This window comes from Triturus cristatus, chromosome 5_1, assembly GCF_964204655.1.
Source record: "Triturus cristatus chromosome 5_1, aTriCri1.1, whole genome shotgun sequence".
Lineage (NCBI taxonomy): Eukaryota > Metazoa > Chordata > Amphibia > Caudata > Salamandridae > Triturus > Triturus cristatus.
The window spans coordinates 99,624,227-99,643,394 of NC_140587.1; the positions used below are offsets into that span (position 1 = coordinate 99,624,227).

Below are 19,168 nucleotides of genomic sequence, written 5' to 3' on the forward strand. Positions count from 1 at the left end.
TATGATCGACTGATGAGTCCCTTAGTGGCTCATGAGTTGGACTGTTCTGGTATCTGGATTATGGCCTGAGGCGCGGCACATGGAGTCCTAGGGAATTGGGATATCTATACGGCAGCGTATAACTTTGTGGCGGGAAGTTATCAGGAAGAACACGCAAATTGTGCTCTGATTGTACTAGAGGCTCCAGTTATCGAAGAAGAACAATAATTACTTACCTGTAATCTGTGGCTCTCCAGTATTGGTGTCTTTCATAGATTCACATGCCTAAATCATTCCCAGTAGTCGGAGTGGGAGTCCCACGGTACATAAAAACGCAATAATTATGCATATAATAACCAAAAAACATTGGTAACGTAAAACCAGGAAGTAAAATAGCCTAAGCTATATGAAAAAAGCTTCAACACCTATGACTATCACAGTCATTATATACAGTCCAAACTGCAGCCAATCAGGCAACAGCACCCACCAGAATGTTCTCCTCAGAGGCTCAGGCTCTCAGATTTTCTCGCAAAGGAGTGAACTAAAGTATAACAGCCTAACCAGCCTCTGAGGGGAGGTGGGCGGTTTGCATGTGAATCTATGAAAGACACCAATACTGGAGAACCACAAATTACAGGTAAATAACTATTGTTCTTCTCCAGTATTTACGGTGTCTTTCATAGATTCACATGCCTGAATCAGAGTAGATAGCAGTACGTAACATAATGCTCATAAGACGCTGTTTTTGTATCATAGTCAATACACATTATCAAACGGTATAACTATACAGAAATACATGTGGGTTTCAACATATGCAGAATAATTTCAAGATATAGGAACAGTATGGAAAAAGCGTCTTATAGAAAAGCATAGTGGAGGAGGGAGAACAGAGGCTCACTTTATTTGCAAAGATTGCGGAGAACAGCTTGTCCCACTGATGCATCTGCATTGCTTGCGGCTTCCAAACAGTAGTGTCTGGTAAAAGTGTGTGTCTGTTGGACCATGTTGCCGCTTTACAGATCTGGTGAAGAGGCACACCGGCAAAAAGAGCTGTGGATGAAGAAATTGCTCTTGTAGAGTGCGCTCTTGGGGTTGCTTGCAATGGTCTTCCCGCTGGATCATGGCATAAGCAAATTGCAGCAGAGATCCAACGAGCAATGGTTGGGTTTGAGACCGAATGTCCTTGGCGTGGTTTGCCATATGCCACAAAGAGTTGGTCTGATTTGTGTATTGTTGCTGACCGTTGTAAGTTGAACTTGAGACATCTTTTGATGTCCAGGGAACGCAAAGCCCTTTCTGCAGCTGTAAGCGGATTTGGGAAAAAAGTATTTAAAATTCTAGGTTCATTAAGGTGGAAATCCGCAGGGACTTTTGGCATGAACTTTGGGTTAGTGCGCAGCACTACAGATTTCGACGTAAATTGTAGAAAAGACAGATGTGAATAGTGAACGCTTGGAGATCACTAACTCTTCTGGTTGATGTTAAAGCCAGTAACAAGGCAACCTTCCAAGAAAGGAACTTTAATTCTACCTTGTGAATAGGTTCGAACTGGTGCCGCATTAGTTGTGTAAGCACTATATTAAGGTGCCAAGAAGCAGGTGGACGTCAAATAGGGGGGGGGAACTTCCGGAACAATCCCTTGAAGAATTGTTGAATGACTATTTGAATAAAGAGAGTTAACACCATCCTGCCGAAACCTTGAAATTGCCACCAAGAACAACCTTTAGAGTAGAATGGGAGAGGCCGGATCTTGCTAATTGAATAAAGAATGGTAGAATTTGTTCTGGTCTTGCCTGAACAGGGTGGATATTGGCAGATTGACACCACATGCAAAACCTCTTCCATTTTAGTTTGTAAGTTTTAATCGTAGTAGGAGTTCGAGCATTAGCTAAAACCTCCTGACAGTCCGGAGGAATATCTAAGTGTGCAAATTCAAGGTGTTGAGGAGCCATGCCGCTAATCTCAGCGATGCTGGGTTAGGATGACAAATTTGTCCGTTCTGGATGGACAGAAGGTTTGGAATTGGCCAGAACTGGATGGCCTCGCACTTCGAGAGGAAGAGAAGTTCCGTAAACCAGTACTGGCAAGGCCACCTGGGAGCGATGAGTATCATGCGGCAAGGTTGCTTCTTGATCTTGCGCAGAAATCGTGGAATCGGTGGAAAAGCGTAGGCATATATTTATACCAATTCATCAAATACGCATTTCCGTGTGAGTCTTTGTGGGGAACCCAACTTGCAAAGGATGGGCATTTGCGGTTCTGGCTGGTTGCAAAGAGGTCTAGATCGGGATGCCCCCATTCTCGAAACACCTTGTTTAGGGATGGTTGATGCAGTTCCCACTCGTGGTTTGATGTTGTGGATCTGCTGAGGGAATCCGCCATTGGTGACTCCTGGGACATGAATGGCTTTGAGGCTGATCTTGTGACGAATCGCCCAATCCCAAATCTCTTGTGCTTGCTGAGATAATAGGGCTGACTTTGTCCCGCCTTGTTTGTTCAAGTAATGCATACTTGTCGTATTGTCCGTTCGTATTCGTATGGATGTTCCTTTGATGACGGTTCGAAATGATTTTAGAGCCAAGAATATGGCTCGTAACTCTAGAAGGTTGATATGCCACCTTTTTTGTTCCAAAGTCCACCTGCCGTTGACTGTCATACCTTGAAGGTGCGCCCCCCCATCCCTCGAGGGAAGCATCCGTGGTTATGGTGAAATCTGGCATTTTGACTAGAAATGCACATCCTTCTCTTAAGTTCTCCATCTTGCTCCACCAATGAAAGGCTGCCTGCATCCGAAGAGTGATGCGAACGTTGTCCTCGAACGATCCCGAAATCTGGAGCCATTGAAGGTCGAGCTCCTCCTGCAGTGGCCTCATTTTGTAACAGCAGTTGGGAATCAGAGGAATGCAGGAAGAAATCATTCCTAGGAAGGACTTGTACAAACGGACTGAAACGAACTCTTTTGACAGCAAGGAGCGCGCGAGGTTGCAGATTTTGACTTGTCTTTCTTTTGAGACAAAGACGTGGGTCAGTTTTGTGTCCAATGTTGCTCCTAGAAAAGTCTTTCTGCGATGGAGTCAAAAATTTATGGAAACACCCAGAGACTGGAAAAGTAGCAGACACTTCTGAACATGTTCGGATGTTGTTTGGAAAGAATTCGCCTTGATAAGGCAGTCGTCTAAGTACGGGAAAATTTGAATGCCCTGCAGGCGAAGGTGTGCGGTCACTGGCGCTATGACCTTTGTAAATACCCGGGGTGCTGAACGGAGTCCAAATGGAAGGACTCTGAATTGAAAGTCACTGCCAGACACACTGAACCGTAGACATTTTCTGTGTCTGGGAAGGATCGGCACATGAAAATAAGAGTCCTGGAGGTCGAGGGTGGCCATGTGATCCCCCGCCGAAAGGAACTGTAGAATTTCTTGAAGTGTTAACATTCGGAAGGATAGCTTTTTTAAGAATTTGTTGAGGGCGCAAAGGTCGAGAATAGGGCGCCATTCTCCCGACTTTTTTCGGAGGAGGAAAAATCTCGAATAAAATCCTGTTCCTCTTTGTAACAGAGGGACTTTTTCGATTGCTCCCTTCCGGATCATCAGATTTATTTGGGAAAAAAGCTCCTTGAGATGAGCAGGAGGTGGTCCTTTGGGAGGAGAGTTTGGGGGGGGATCTTTGTGAATTCCAGAGCATGGCCTCTGGCTACTATATCCAAAACCCACTTGTCTGTAGTAATTTTGGACCAGTTCGAGTATAAGTGGGATATTTTTCCTCCAATTCTTGTATGGGGCAACGGCAGAAATGGTGGCAGTTGGCTGACCTCATTGTTTTTTATTGGACTCCCGTCCACGAAAGGATTGCTTCCTTCTTGACTGCGAATAAGAGTTACTTTGCTGTCCATAAGATTGCTGCCTGTAGTTTTGGAATCTTTGATTAGTTTGGGAGGATTGATAAGAACGATGTTGATTATATCCTCCCCTGTTGGTGAAGGATCCACGTCCTTTGGCACCACGAAAAGACAACTTTCGAAATTGCAGGCTACCAAGAGACCTCGCCGTCTCTGTATCTTTTTTAATAGCCTGAAGGACCTCATCAAAATGTTGGCCGAACAGAGACTCCCCATCAAACGGCATATGATGGACCTCTTGACGGAAAGATGTTGACTTCAGCCAACCTGGTCTCCTCAATACTGCTGCACCCCGTAGATGCCACATCCACGGCTGCATCGATGATTTCAGCCGAGGTACATTCTCCCTCCTGTAAAATTTTCAAGGCCTCGTAAGGCTCCGGCAGCATATTAATGTAGGGGGAGATGTCGGACCACATTTGTCGATCGTATCACCCTAATATGGCTAGGGAATTTGCAGCCCGAACTGTCGTCGAAGCCATCATGGAGACCTTTTTTCCAATTGAATCCAATCGTCTGCCATCCCAGTCAGGCGGAGCTGATATAGGAGACGAGGGGTTCCTGGCCCGTCTCTGTGCCGCTTGGGCGATGACAGTCCGCTTTAGGCTGGCCGATGAGGCATGCCGGTGAATCACTTGGTGCCTTATATTTTTGGTCCAACCGAGGCAAGACTGCTGGAAGAGAATTTGGTGTCGCCATGATTTTTAAGCCTTCTTTCCAGATAAAATCTATTATTGGAATTGTCCTGATCTGTTTTCTCGGTTGGTCCTTAAAATCGTAAAGAAAGCAGTCATCTTTCTTTGCCTCCATAGGGATGAAAAATCTCTTTGTTGCCCTCTCCATAAGGAGATGAAAACTTCTGATATCCACCGGAGGAGAGCCCACGGGGGCAGGAGCAGACTATGACGGAGTTTGGATTTGGTATTCGTCCCACTCCGACAACACTGAATGGTCATCCACCTCTCCCTCTTCCCTGTCATCAGTTGTATTTGCATCATGGGAATGACGAGATGGCAGTGGAGAAGGTGGTCTGGGAGATTGGAAAGAGGGTATGGGAACCCTTGGCATAGGCGTAGATGGAAGAGACTCCGCCGATGCTGATGGAGGAAAGCGCAGATAATAGTCCTGCAACATATATTGTAAATTGTTCAGTAATTCTAAAGGCATTTGTGCTGAAGGAACTGTGACAGGAGGTGGAGCTTGAGGCTCAGTACCTGGTTCTTCCTCCTGGTCGTCATCCTGGTATTTAATAAATAGTTCTGATGGACTCCTTGCAGTGTGGAATCTGTCATCCTCTCCAGATTCGTCTTCCTCATCCTCCTCCTCAGAATCTAATAACTGTCCCGGCAGCTTCAATGGTGACAGGGCTTCCAATGAGGAGCCACGACGTTGAAGTAGAGAAGCCGCTGTCGAAGGCTGGATGGATGAAGCAGAAGCAGATGTTGCAGTCCAAACCTGCAAATCTGTACAGGAAGATAAGAGAGGCATCGACGAGCACGCCGTCGATGGGACAGTCGACGATGGCGGCAATAAGATGTGCGATGAATCTTCGTCGACAAGGAGGTCGACGACGACGAGGCAATCTTCGTTGTCGACGAGGCAGTCTTCATCGACAAGGCAGTCTTTGTCGACGGGGCAGCCGTCGACAACGCGGTAGTCTTCGTCGACGAGGCGGCCGTCGACGAGGAAGTCTTCGTCAACGAGGTGGGCGTCGACGCAGCAGTCGCTGATGAGATTTTCTTTGTCCTTACCGTCGACGGAGCGGAGACGAGAGATGAAATTTCCTTGGTCGAAGAGATAGGTCTAACAGCCACGGAGACCAGCGTCGACGGAGACGAAGCTGATGTTATAATCATTTTAGGTCTCGGAGACGAGAAAGTAACAGTCGACGACGATAATAGTCGACGAAGAAGCCGTCGAGGACGGCATTTTTACCTGAGGTAATTCCTTGTCAGGAAGTCATTTAGGTGCCAGAGACTTTCCTAACTTCCTCGGGGGCGTAGCAGGTTTAGGTTTGGAAGGTGGAGAAGCCTTCTTTGAAGCAGTAGAAGAAGACAAGCCACAGCCTTTAGCAGGCTGAACTTTCCTCAACACCTTTGCCCCAGGAGAAGATAATTCTTCATCAGCCATCCTCTTTCTGGAGGATACAGAGGACCCAGAGGCTGCACTTTCTACCTCAGATAAAGGGTTGTCTTTGTCCTTAATCTTCTGTAGCCACAGAAGTAGGCGCCCTTCTCTACCCCCGAGGGTTTTCTGAGGGAAGGTCCTGCAGATCTTACAATCCCTCACCTCATGTTCAAGTACTGAGCAGAGCTCAAGGAGGCTCCCTTCACACGACGCGTGGTAGAAAATCTGAGAGCCTGTGCCTCTGAGGAGAAAATTCTGGTGGGTGCTGTCACCTGTTTGGCAACAGTTTGGACTGTATATAATGACTGATAGTCATAGGTGTAGAAGCTTTTTTCATATAGCTTAGGCTATTTTACTTCCTAGTTTTACGTTACCAATGTTTTTTGCTTATTATATGCATAATTATTGCTTTTTTATGTACCGTGGGACTCCCACTCCGACGACAGGGAATGATTCAGGCATGTGAATCTATGAAAGACACCCCAAATACCGGAGAACATGTATGTTCCTTTACTTTGCTAGACTAGATGGTGGAATCTTTTACAGAACATTATAATGATTTCCTTTTGGAGGCTGTTGCTACTTATTGTGCTTACACGTTGATAGATTGACTGTCTCTGACTATGTGGGACTTTGCAAAAGTTTAAACGTTTTTTTTTTCCTCTCTCTTTCCCCCGTTCAATTTTTTTCCCCCCTGTTAACTCAACGATTGGGCTCTGTTGAGCCTTTGCGAGCTGTTAGGTAGTTTTTCAAGTGGGTTTTTTTTTTTTAACTTTCACTACAAATCATATGGATGACCAATACATGCACTTGGTTCTGTCTCTGTCGAACTTGAAGTCTGCGAACCTAATTTGTATCCCTATTTGTTCGTGGTCCGATCAAGGGAGGGTGTAGTGGAGGCGGAACAAGAGGTACACACATTGCTATGTTAGCATAAGCGTCTTAGACGTTAAAATGCCATCTTGCCACTTTTGCTGCTTTTGCACACAACACTGTAGATAGATGTTATTATATGAAAACTGCTTGCTTGCTTTTTCTTCACATGAGAACGGTCTGTTCACATCCATAGACGTGCACCGCGACCTTGGCCAACAAACAATGTATGCTTTTGAATTCAGGTTGATCGGCCCACGCTCTAGCCATAACACGCACACAGCTGCAAATATCTGAAACTCAAGCGCCTTTAATATTGCAGTTTGCAGGCATGAGATACACATTCTGGAGAATAACTTTTCCAGAACTTTTCCAGATACAGAGCAAAGGTGATCCTGTGATGTGATGTGATTCCCCTAAGCTGTTATTTACGGTATGGGGTTCCCCATTCAAACCTAGAGACCTTCTATTAGTCTATTAATACTAGCTTACTAGCGAAGGGAGGGTGGTTGTATTCCACTATCATTTGTAATATGATTTCTCCCTTCATTTTCTATGGTATTGTAACAATGCTGATGGTTTTATTTTTAATCATTTGTCTGCTTATGTTAGCCAAAGTACTGCATCTTAGGACACGTAGTTTATAAAATAAACATTTTAAACTTTACTGTGTCTCTGAATACTCTTGTTGTGGACTGATATGAGAATAATAACAAACAGGTATTTCTAATTCCCACCATTCCTGAGAGTACTCCAAGACGCTGGTTCTGGGTTGTCTAATCATTGGTAGCTTCGAGATAATACGGAGAACGAATGAGACACTGATGCCAGTCGGATAGGGGTTCTGAGTACTGAGGTGAGTTTTTGGTACACCGCAATTCACTGAGGTCCTGGTTTCCTGCGCATAGTTCTGTGTATGAGCAGAATCCCTGCAAAAGCATAACAACTGTTTATTTACTTGTAATATAGTGCTACAATATATGTCACTTACCCAGAGTGACATCAGCATTCACTTTTCCCACCAGTCAGTCAAAGTTATTCAATTGAGCCTTAGCCTTCCATAAATCAAGTTCTAGGCCTTACAATATAAATATTTAGATCTGCTCTATTAAACTGGGTGTTCCCTTATGTCCATAGCCAAACACAGTTTTGTGAGAAAATGTACAAAGACCAAGTTCTTGCCTTGTAGATCTACACAAGACAAAAGACATTTGTTGCTTCTACTTTGGCAACCATTCCCAAAACATTACTGTATGACAAAAAAAAAATGGTCTAGGGAGGGGTGGAGATCCGTCCTATTAACTTGAACATGTTCCCCAATTCCATATCCAAACAATAATGTTTGTTGAAATAAAGCACAGAGAACTAAGGTGTTGCTACAGAAATCTTCTACAAGGAACAACTGTTAGCAAGCAGATAAATAAGTTATCAGGTCTCAAAGGCTGCATCCTGTAAATGTAGTGGTTAAACGTCCTCTTAGGGCATATGTTTTATAGTCTTTGCTCACACATGGAAAAGGAAGGCATGGTAATTACTTTAATTAGCTGAAATTCTAAAGACAATTTAGTAAGCAAGACCAGTTTGACTGTGTCATTTTGCTTTTTTAAACTCTTCAGTGCCACGCCCTTTCCCCGCCCTGTGCCGGGCGTTGCATTAGCGGGCGGGGTTCATGACGAGATAGTCTCGTCATGGGCACAGCGCAACCGCGCTCCATGACGAGACCATCTCGTCATGGGCACTGAAGCGGTTAAATAACCTGGTAAAAAGAGAGGTGGCAGACCGTGTCTGCAACTCTCTAACTCTTCTTGATGAGCACCAGAATTAAATGGTTTTGAACGGTAGGTCCATCACAAATTGAGAACCAGATTAAAATCCCAAGAGGGATCCTAAATTGAGATGGACGAAACCTGTTCCTAATACTTTTTTTTTTTTTAAATCCTAGTACTAATTGAAGTTAACACATGAGCCTTGGTAAGGCAACAAAATGTAGGCAAAAATTGTTGGCAAAAGACCACACCGATAATACACTTTCTTCTGCTATGGACAGAACACTAATGAACCGTGCTGCTTGAAGATGATAAAGGGCTGTGACGCGACTGTCCACCTACTCCAGAAAATTGCCATGTTGAAAGGGAATCTGGCCACCCTAAATATCTTCATTATTTCCATTGGAAAGTTATGTGAGAATAATAATAGCATTTCAAGTTCCAAACATTAAATCTTAACATCTGGGGCTTCGTTCTGGGTCAACAGATTCTATACAGCTAGAGGACAGAGGGGAGGCAAGCAGTTTAGGAGAAGTAGGGCTGGGTACCATGGTATGCTAACCCAGTCTAGCACAATTTAAATTATGCAGAGTTAAATCATCAAGACGCATCGAGGAATGACGGCTATTCAGCACTTCGGAACACATCGGAAGCGGCGAGGTATGTTTTCAGACTTTTTCCTGGTCTGAAAACCTTTTTAGGGATTTTTTCTTTTTTTGCCGCTCCCGGTTTGCTACTTATTCAGGCTGCCATCTTGTGAGCTTCAAAGGTTGTTTCACCTCATGAATGAGTGCGCAGTTGGTCAGGGAGTTTTTTTTTCAGAATGGAGGATGAAGAAATTACTTTTTTCTTGTCTTTTTGCTATTTTTATTGATCGCATTGTAAACTTGTAATTTTTTATGACAGACTCTTCAATGGGTTTGGTCTAAACATATTGGTTGTCTCCTTTTGGTATTCTGTCACTGTGATTCATACTAATGCATATTCAGCCAAGCAAATAACATTTCAGTCATTAAACCGTCCTTGTCAGCTGCTGTGCTTGGAATGCATTAGTTGTGTGGTTGGCTAACTGAAGGAATACACAGGGATCCTGTTGGCACTCAGGCCTGTTCAAATATGGAGTCTACACACTCAGATATATCGTCGGCCTCATGTAATTCCACTACCAATTGTCGCAAAGATCCTGGAAGCAATGTCAATAAAAGGGTTAAAAAGGACCCTCCCTCTCCAAATAAGTCACCGCACCTTTGACACTAGAGGATATAATGGACGAGCTGAAGAATATAATGCCCTTCATGGAAAATACTACTGCATCACTGCAAAGAATTGAGGAGAAGTGGGCTCATATGGACGCAAGACTCTGAGGTCGAACAGTGAATTCGTGATGCTCAGGATGTTGCTGTCAAAGTGGATAACTTGTCTAAAGAAGTCACTCACCTCAAGGAGTTGACTGAAGATTTGGAAAATCGCAACTGGCGCATCGATTTACAAATATGTGGTATTCCGGAAGGTTCCGACATGATTGAATTTTTGAAGACTCACATACCAAAGATAGTTGGTCAGTTGAAACCTACGGATCTCAATATTCAGATGCCTCATTTTGCATCATCCTCGAGCAAACCGCAGGAAATTATTGCATACTTTCTTCAATACTCCGACTTAATTGATAGTTCCTAATGCAGCTCAGCAACGTAAACAAATGTTATGGTTCAGTCAAAAAAAATTCTTCAGCCGAGATGTTTCAAAGACTACTGCTAATTGCAGGAAGGACTTTTTAGACCTTCGACCATTGCTTTGTTCCATGAATTCCCGTTATGGCCTTATTCACAGTTTTTAAGGTTACATACAAAGACAGGACAACCGCATTCGAAGATCCTGCAGAGCTTGGGGCTGCGTAGAGTGGGGCTGCGTAGAGTGCGGGCCTGTGTGCAGTTGTGTGGAGTTCAGCAGCATGGAGTTTCGGATGGAGTGGCGCTGCCTAGAGTGGCATTGCTGTGAGTGCCACTGCTTGGAGTGGTGTTGCGTGGAGTGGCTCTCTGTAGAGTGGCGTGGAGTGGGATTGCATGGAGTGGCATTGCGTAGAGTACACTGGCGACGCGTGGAGTGCTGTTGCGTGGAGTGGCGTTGCCTTGAATGCAAAAAGAACAATTGATGGACAGAATGTATAATAAAGTCATACATTCACCCCAGTACAGAGATATGGGCCTAAATCAATCGTTTTTTTGCTCGCCATTCCATTCCATATGCAAATCAGTCTTGACCCTGCGCCCAATAGGAACAGTCCAGCCCAAAACTGCCAGGCCAGATCCTCCCTGGATTGGAAAAAAGCAGCCTAGGATCGGTTTCGGGGTTTCACCCTTCATCAGCCAGGATAGCTTTACTCCAGTGGCATGGACAGCACGGGACCCACGTCTGGGCATACCCGTCCCACTCGGATTTAACCAAGATCCTTGTGACTGGGGGTGAATGTTTGCATTGTCCAGCATTCCGTCCATCAATTGTTTTTTTGCGCATGTTGCCTTGAATGTCAGTGCTTGGAGTGGGGTTGAGTGGAGTGGGGTTGCATGGGGTACGGTGTGGAGTTGTGTGGAGTGCAGCATCTGGAGTGTCTTTGCTTGGAGTGTCTTTGCTTGGAGTATCTTTGCTTGGAGTATCTTTGCTTGGAGTGTCTTTGCTTGGAGTGTCTTTGCTTGGAGTGTCTTTGCTTGGAGTGTCTTTGCTTCAAGCAAAGACACTCCAAGCAAAGACACTCCAAGCAAAGACACTCCAAGCAAAGACACTCCAAGCAAAGACACTCCAAGCAAAGACACTCCAAGCAAAGACACTCCAAGCAAAGACACTCCAAGCAAAGACACTCCAAGCAAAGACACTCCAAGCAAAGACACTCCAAGCAAAGACACTCCAAGCAAAGACACTCCAAGCAAAGACACTCCCGAGTGTCTTTGCTTCGAGTGTCTTTGCTTCGAGTGTCTTTGCTTCGAGTGTCTTTGCTTCGAGTGTCTTTGCTTCGAGTGTCTTTGCTTCGAGTGTCTTTGCTTCGAGTGTCACTGCTTCGAGTGGTGTTGCCTTGAGTGTCACTGTTTGGAGTGGCGCTGTCCAGAGTAGCGCTGTCTTTAGTGGCGCTGTGCAGAGTACCGTGTGTATTGGCGCTGTGCAGAGTAGCGTTGTGTGTAGCGGCACTGTGCAGAGTAGCGCTGTTTGTAGTAGCGCTGTGCAGAGTAGCGTGTGTAGTGGTGCTGTTCAGAGTGCCGTTGTGTGTAGTGGCACTGTGCAGAGTAGCGTTGTGTGTAGTAGCACTGTGCAGAGTAGCATTGTGTGTAGTGGCGCTATGCAAAGTAGCGTTGTATGTAGCAGCGTTGCACGCAGCAGCGTGGCGTTGCAGGCAGCAGCGCAGCGTTGCCTTGAGTGTAACTGCATCTAATCGCATTGCATACATTGGAGTGGTGCTGCATGGAGTGGTGCGCAGTGGAGTGGTTTTGCGTGGAGCAGAGTGGCATTGTGTGGAGCAGAGCGGCATTGCGTGGAGTGGTGCTGTGTAGAGTGGAGTTACCTTCAGTGTTACTGCTTCCAATGGCATTGCGTAGAGCAAAGTGGTGTTGCGTGGAGATGCTGTGTGGAGTGGCGTGCGGTGTATAGTTGTGTGGAGTGCAGCGGCTTTGAGTGGCGTCACGTGGATTGGAGCTGTGTAGAGTAGAGTGGTCGTGAGTGCCATTGTTTGGAGTGGCGTGCAGCATGCAGTTGAGTGCAGTGGCGTGGCACTCCAATGAGTGAGCTTGCATGGAGTTGGGTTGCATGGAGTAGGGTTGCGTAGAGTACACTGGTGGCACCTAGTGTGGCATTGCATGCAGCGTAGTGGCCTTGCATAGTTACGTTGCATGGAGCGAAGTTGAGTGGGGTGCAATGTGCAGTTGCGTGGAGTGCAGCACCGTGAAGGGGCATTGCGTGGGCTGGCGATGCGCAGAGCAGAGTGGCAATGCGCAGAGCAGAGTGGCAATGCGCAGAGCAGAGTGGCAATGCGCAGAGCAGAGTGGCGATGCGCAGAGCAGAGCGGCGATGCGCAGAGCGGCGATGCGCAGAGTGGCGATGCGCAGAGCAGAGTGGCGATGCGCAGAGCAGAGTGGCGATGCGCAGAGCAGAGGGGCGCTGCGCAGAGCAGAGGGGCGCTGCGCAGAGCAGAGGGGCGCTGCGCAGAGCAGAGGGGCGCTGCGCAGAGCAGAGGGGCGCTGCGCAGAGCAGAGGGGCGCTGCGCAGAGCAGAGGGGCGCTGCGCAGAGCAGAGGGGCGCTGCGCAGAGCAGAGGGGCGCTGCGCAGAGCAGAGGGGCGCAGAGCAGAGCAGAGGGGCGCAGAGCAGAGCAGAGGGGCGCAGAGCAGAGCAGAGGGGCGCAGAGCAGAGCAGAGGGGCGCAGAGCAGAGGGGCGCAGAGGGGCGCTGCGCAGAGCAGAGGGGCGGGGCGGGGCGCAGAGCAGAGCAGAGGGGCGCAGCGCAGAGCAGAGGGGCGCTGCGCGAAGCAGAGGGGCGCTGCGCGAAGCAGAGGGGCGCTGCGCGAAGCAGAGGGGCGCTGCGCGAAGCAGAGGGGCGCTGCGCGAAGCAGAGGGGCGCTGCGCGAAGCAGAGGGGCGCTGCGCGAAGCAGAGGGGCGCTGCGCGAAGCAGAGGGGCGCTGCGCGAAGCAGAGGGGCGCTGCGCGAAGCAGAGGGGCGCTGCGCGAAGCAGAGGGGCGCTGCGCGAAGCAGTGGGGCGCTGCGCGAAGCAGTGGGGCGCTGCGCGAAGCAGTGGGGCGCTGCATAGAGTGGGGCGCTGCATAGAGTGGGGCGCTGCATAGAGTGGGGCGCTGCATAGAGTGGGGCGCTGCATAGAGTGGGGCGCTGCATAGAGTGGGGCGCTGCATAGAGTGGGGCGCTGCATAGAGTGGGGCGCTGCATAGAGTGGGGCGCTGCATAGAGTGGGGCGCTGCATAGAGTGGGGCGCTGCGCGAAGCAGAGGGGCGCTGCATAGAGTGGGGCGCTGCGCGAAGCAGAGGGGCGCTGCACAGAGTGGGGCGGCGTGTTGCCGCGAGGGGGGTGTCGCAGAGAGAGGGGCGTTGCCGCGAGGGGGGTGTCGCAGAGAGAGGGGCGTTGCCGCGAGGGGCAGTGTTGAGAGGGGCATTGCCGCGAGGGGCAGTGTTGAGAGGGGCGTTGCCGCGAGGGGCGTTGCCGCGAGGGGCGTTGCCGCGAGGGGCGTTGCCGCGAGGGGCGTTGCCGCGAGGGGCAGTGTTGAGAGGGCCAGTGTTGAGAGGGCCAGTGTTGAGAGGGCCAGTGTTGAGAGGGCCAGTGTTGAGAGGGCCAGTGTTGAGAGGGCCAGTGTTGAGAGGGCCAGTTTTGAGAGGGCCAGTTTTGAGAGGGGCAGTTTTGAGAGGGGCAGTGTTGAGAGGGGCAGTGTTGAGAGGGCCAGTTTTGAGAGGGGCAGTTTTGAGAGGGGCAGTTTTGAGAGGGGCAGAGAGAGGGGCGTTGCCGCAGAGAGAGGGGCGTTGCCGCAGAGAGAGGGGCGTTGCCGCAGAGAGAGGGGCGTTGCCGCAGAGAGAGGGGCGTTGCCGCAGAGAGAGGGGCGTTGCCGCAGAGAGAGGGGCGTTGCCGCAGAGAGAGGGGCGTTGCCGCAGAGAGAGGGGCGTTGCCGCAGAGAGAGGGGCGTTGCCGCAGAGAGAGGGGCGTTGCCGCAGAGAGAGGGGCGTTGCCGCAGAGAGAGGGGCGTTGCCGCAGAGAGAGGGGCGTTGCCGCAGAGAGAGGGGCGTTGCCGCAGAGAGAGGGGCGTTGCCGCAGAGAGAGGGGCGTTGCCGCAGAGAGAGGGGCGTTGCCGCAGAGAGAGGGGCGTTGCCGCAGAGAGAGGGGCGTTGCCGCAGAGAGAGGGGCGTTGCCGCAGAGAGAGGGGCGTTGCCGCAGAGAGAGGGGCGTTGCCGCAGAGAGAGGGGCGTTGCCGCAGAGAGAGGGGCGTTGCCGCAGAGAGAGGGGCGTTGCCGCAGAGAGAGGGGCGTTGTCGCAGAGAGAGGGGCGTTGTCGCAGAGAGAGGGGCGTCGCAGAGAGAGGGGCGTCGCAGAGAGAGGGGCGTCGCAGAGAGAGGGGCGTCGCAGAGAGAGGGGCGTCGCAGAGAGAGGGACAGAGGGGCACTGCGCCCTGAAGGAATACCACCAACACATAAGAGACACCAAACGTACCTTCATAAGAAACAAAGTCCAGACCAACACGACCATCACCAAGGAACTGTTCAACATCATACAGCAGCTCGCGAAACCCCCCAGCTCAGCCACGGAGGTCACTCCTTCCCAGGAACTCTGCGACAAGGTCAGCATCTACTTCCATCTGAAGATCAAGACCCTCTATGACAACTTCAGCGAACAGACGCCGGACAACACCCCGCCCCCTACGCCGACGATAAGCCAACCGTCAAGACACCGTAGAACACATCACCGCAACCATGAAGAAAACCCACTCGGGAGCCCCTACAGACCCCTGCCCTCCGCACATATTCCACAGGACGGCCGCCGCCATCGCACCCGAACTAGGACGGACCATCAACACCTCCTTCATGTCCGGCACCTTCCCTGACGACTGGAAGCGGGCGGAGGTAAAACCACTCCTCAAGAAGCCAACGGCCGACCCAACAGACCTGAAAAACTACCGGCCCATCTCTCTCCTCCCCTTCGCGGCCAAAGTCACCGAGAGACTTAAACGCCCAACTGACCGCCTTCATCGGAGAGAACTCAATCCTGGACGCCTCCCAGTCTGGATTCCGCAGCAACCACAGCACCGAGACAGCCCTCCTCGCAGCCACTGATGACATCCGCATGCTACTCGACCAGTGACACACTGTGGCCCGCATCCTGCTAGACCTCTCTGCAGCTTTTGACACTGTCTCACATCACACACTCACAGCCAGACTTCATGACGGAGGGATACAAGGAACCGCTCTCGACTGGATCCAATCCTTCCTCTCCGAACCCACAGATATCAACTGCGGAGTACCACAAGGATCTTCGCTCATTCCCACGCTCTTCAACATCTACATGGCCCCCCTCGCCGCCATCATCAGACAGCATGGGCTCAGCATTGTATCCTATGCAGACGACACCCAGCTCATCCTCTCCCTCACGAGGGAACCACAAAGACACCAGACTCTGTTTTCAGGAAGAAATGAATGAAGAACGTTGCAGCCTGGATTAACGACAGCTGTCTGAAGCTCAACTCAGAGAAGACCGAAGTCCTCATCCTCGGACCATGCACCTGCGCCTGGGACAACACCTGGTGGCCCTCAGCAACCCACACACCACGCACGAAACCTCGGCATCATCCTCGACTCCACCCTCTCCATGAACCGCCAGATCAACGCCGTCGCCTCCACCAGTTTCAACTGCCTACGCATCCTCCGCAAGACATTCAAATGGACCCCACCCCCCCGACTGCAGAAGGACCGTCAACCACGCACTCGTAACCAGCAGACTTGACTACGGTAACGCCCTATACGCCGTAATCAACAGAACCCTTCTACACAGACTCCAAACCATCCAGAACGCCGCAGCCAGACTCCTCGGGACTCCGCACCACGAACACATGACCCAACACCTACGAGACCTCCACTGGCTCCCCGTGGAGAAGCGGGTCACCTTCAAAACTACTCACCCACGCCTACAAATCCCTAAACAACATCGGGCCCAAATACCTCCAACGAGAGAGTATCCTTCCACGTACCCAAGAGGGACCTCCGCTCCGCCGAACTCACCCTGGCAGAGGTCCCACGCATCTGCAGGAAAGGAACTGGGGGGGGGGGGGAGATCTTTCTCCTACATCGCGGCCAAGACCTGGGACGATCTACCTGTGAACATCAGACGCGCCCCGACCCTGCACACGTTCAGGAAGGACCTCAAGACCTGGCTCTTCGACTGATCCGGAGCTGCTCCCCCCCCCCTCCAGCGCCTTGAGACCCTCACGGGTGAGTAGCGCGCTTTACAACCCCTGATTGATTAATTGTGTGGGGCAGAGGGGCGCTGCATGGGGCAGAGGGACGCTGCATAGAGTGTTGTTGCTTTGAGTGTCCCTGCTTCCAATGGCGTTGCGTAGAGCAGAATCGTGCTGCATAATGTTGTGTTACGTGGAGTGGCGTGCAGTTGTGTGGAGTGCAGTGGCGTCGTAGGGCGTGACGTTGCCTTGAGCATCGCTGTTTGGAGTGGCCCTGCGGAGAGCGGCCCTGCAAAGAGCACGGCGCTGCACAGTGCGTGGCGTAGGGCAGCGCGGAGTGGCGCTGCATAGAGTAGTGTGGTGTGGTGCTGCATAGAGTAGCGTGGCGCTGCATAGAGTAGCGTGGCGCTGCATAGAGTAGCGTGGCGTGGCGCTGCATAGAGTAGCGTGTCGTGGCGCTGCATGGAGTAGCGTGCCGTAACGCGTGGTGGAGTGGAACATGGAGTGGTGCGTGGAGTGGCGTGGAGTAGCGTGGAGTGGCACGTGGAGTAGCGCGGCGTGGAGTGGCACCTGGAGTAGTGTGGCGTGGAGTGGCGCATGGAGTAGTGTGGCATGGAGTGGCGCATGGAGTAGTGTGGCGTGGAGTGGTGTCGCGTGGAGCATGGCGGCGGCGCGTGAGGCAGAGCAGCGTCACGTGGAGCAGAGCGGCTACCTTGTGTGTCGCTGCTTTGAATGGCCCTGGCTTGAGTGTCACTGCTTCCAGTGGTGTTGCATAGAGTGGAGTGGTGCTGAACAGAATGGAGTGGTGCTGCATAGAGTGGAGTGGAGTGTTGTTGCTTGGAGTGGCTCTGCGTGGAGTGGCGTGCGGTGTGCAGTTGTGTGGAATGGAGTGAAGTGGCACTGCAAAGGGTGGCATTGCCTGAAGAGGCGTGTGAAGCGGTGTTGCAAGGAATAGCGTAGCATAGAGTGATGCTGCCCTGGGTGTCACTGCTTGGATTGGCATTGTATGAATTGGAGTGGGTTAGGTAGAGGGAATTTGCGTTGTGTGGAGTGGCGTGGAGTAAAATAGAGTGGCGTTGCATGGAGCAGGTGGTGTGGCGGTGTATGGAGTGAGACTGCACCGAGTGGCATTGCCTTGAGTGTTATTGCTTGGAGTGGCGGTGCGTGGAGTGGTGTACCAGAAACAGCATGCCTCGCAGAGCAAGTGTACTGAGCTAGGCACAGCCATTGGGGGGGGGGGGGAGCGGGGGGGGGGGTACATCTTTGTCTGTTCAAGAAGCCAAACTATGGAATTCATTACCCTCAAACATGAGAGCCCCAGAGAACGATCTCATAAGACTACTCAAGAGCTGGCTCTTTCATACATAACCATCACATCAAACACAAATGTACAGCATATGCCTGGATATGCAAACATGTATCTTTGATTCAATGGATGTATTTAGATATATGTGCATTTCATTGTACGTGTGTGTGTGTGTGCGCGTGTGTGCATATATTTACACACACATATATAGAACTATATACTTTTGCCCGAGATGCATCAGACAGTTGGGAGAGTATGAGCCGAGCAAGAGGACTAAGATGTCTAAATGTCTTGCTGGAGTTATAGAAGGATCTCTCTCTGTGTAATGAGTCCCTTCCCATGCACATCTTACAGAAGCAGAGGAAGGCGTTGTTTGAATCATATATGGCAGGAGCAGAGGAGACGCCAAAGGCACATTTTTAACCCTTGGGTGATGGGGTGAATGAAAGGTCCACCTCAAGAGTGAACGCTCATGAAGGGGCAGAGATTTGACAGTACTCCGTGGCAGATGTCAGTGGTACTGTCTTTTTTCCTCGCTCCTTAAGCCACTGAGCACTAATGCTGGTCAATGTTGATGTTGGTCTTCACATGGAACGAGACTTCAACTGCATGACTGATGGTTGTCATCTATGGATGATGCTTAGACTCCCTCAATGCTGTGTGATGCCTCGACGCGGTCTCTGAAGGCGAATAAGAAGGTAGGTATGTCTCCAGGCGTTGACGTCATGCTTCTCAAAGTCAATCAAGTACAGTGTCTTTTCCTCTGGCAATGCTTCTTCCTGGATCTTCCCCTTGTAGGCCATGCAACACATTTTTTTCTCTGTTTTTAAGAGTTCTCCTGGAGAATGTAGGTAATGGCTACAGGGTTTTGCACATTGGTATTTCAGACGGTAAACTATGCTGACTCTGATGGTCTGATTGGAACATTTTCGTCCAACCTGACCAGAAACTTCACAAATAGTGAAGGCAATGACGCATCCTGACTGAAAAGAAGTTATTTTCAAGCTTAAATGTACTCAAGGTTTTAAAAGACATGGTGTAGTCGAAGTGATAATGACTGAAAGATTGCCAAATGAAACCAGAAATGCAGAGCTCGGTGCCACAAATCTGGTTTCTAGAAGCCATTACAACAAACTGACCTAACTGCCGGCTGTGAGACAGGGTGAGATACAGGTGGCACAGAGGGGCCCTCAAAGGTACAGTGCCAGTTGTTGTATACTTTGCATTGCAGCCCATCTGCTAACATTGTCCTTCATTCCCTCTCCTCTTCCTTTAAAAAACAATAAGAGGCCTGTG

The 19,168-nt window shown here is 50.1% G+C and overlaps 1 protein-coding gene across 2 annotated transcripts in view; it reads right to left on the reverse strand.

Annotated features, from left to right (window-relative positions):
- MROH1 (maestro heat like repeat family member 1) overlaps positions 1-19,168 on the reverse strand; it is a 2,508,022-nt gene that overhangs the window by 2,090,856 nt on the left and 397,998 nt on the right. The window lies entirely within an intron of this gene.